The sequence below is a fragment of the Haliaeetus leucocephalus genome, unplaced genomic scaffold, assembly GCF_000737465.1.
Source record: "Haliaeetus leucocephalus isolate CR32 unplaced genomic scaffold, Haliaeetus_leucocephalus-4.0 Scaffold180, whole genome shotgun sequence".
Taxonomy (NCBI): domain Eukaryota; kingdom Metazoa; phylum Chordata; class Aves; order Accipitriformes; family Accipitridae; genus Haliaeetus; species Haliaeetus leucocephalus.
The window spans coordinates 777,907-779,289 of NW_010972616.1; positions in this window are offsets into that span (position 1 = coordinate 777,907).

Consider the following 1,383-nt stretch of genomic DNA (forward strand, 5'->3'; position numbering starts at 1 on the left):
CTGCATCAAAATTCTGTTTTTGTTGTTTTTTTTTTTTTGTTTGTTTGTTTTTTTCTACCTAAGGAATGCATGCTACCTTGATTCATTAGCATGGGTGTCAAGCTCCCATTCTACAAGCCAGGTATAGCCTAACCAGGGTATCCAACTGCTCTAGTCTTTGTTAATGATTCGTTCTCCTGCTGGCAGCAGCCATGAGAACACTCCAGTGCTTTGCATAAAGGGCTGCCAACATAAGGAGTTGATGAGGATTTGCCCACGAAATTTCCCCTTTCAGTCCACATGGAAAGCACTTCTGCATCTACCTCTTTGCTGCTGGAAGGGATAAGAGACTTTGTCTCAGACTCTCTCAGGTTCTTTTTGTTAGGCTCTGTACCTACAGAGCTTTGAAGCTTAGAGCTTCCCTTTGGCAAGAGTGCTTTATGCACAAAGAAAGAGGCTCCCTTTTTCTCTACATGCCTTTAGCGTGCAAAAGTTTCGGCCATCCTGATGCTATCAGTTGTGAGGCCTGAGACTAGAAGAGAATAAATGCTTAAAAAGGAGTTTTCCAGGAATATGGATGACAGTTAAAAAAAAGAAAGGGGAAGAGAGTGTAAAAAGTAAGGACAAACGGAGGGCAAAGAGACACAAGCAGACGCGGGACAAAAGAAAATTGCGGGAAAAAAAAAAGGGAATTGAAGGTGGGGATGCTTCCGGTGACAGCGATGATCTTTCTGTGTTTAAACCTCAATCAAGTATTTGCTAAGGCATGCCGAACCCGCATTTGCTTGCAGACAGCGGCTTCTGTAGGTGCAGGGGTGAGTGGGAACGGGACTGGAGGCAGGCAGGCAGGCGTGCCGCCTTTCTGACCGAGGGTCAGACGGAACTCCTCCCGCAGAGACCGCCCCGGTGTCGCCCGGGTGAGCGCAGCAGGTCTGGAGCTGTTGCCCGGTGCTCCTTCTGTCCAGCCGCGGAAACACCACTCGGCACCGGGGACAGCCGCGAGGTGCGCCCCCCTGCTCTCTCGCCAGGGCACACTCGGTTGTTGTGAAAGCTTTGAAGTCTAGTCACTGAAATGCCTTGGAATAAAAGTCTGAACCTCTCAGCCTGCTGCCGGTGCGAGTTTTACTGCGTTTTCGTGTTCGATTTTGTAACCCGATTACCAAGGAAGCTAGCTGCGCTGCAAGGGCCCCCTGGAGGTCGCCTGCCACAAGCGCTGCCCGAAGCGCGATGCCCTCTACCATCACCTCACGCTGCTCCGGGCCGCCTCGGGGCGGGGTTTCGAGAGCCGGGCCGGTACCGCCGCCGCCGCCGCTCGGCCTCTTCAGGGGCCCCTCGGCGTGCCGGCGGCGGCGGCAGCAGCGAAACGCCAGCCGCCGCCACCCCGCGGCCTGCACCGAAGCGGCG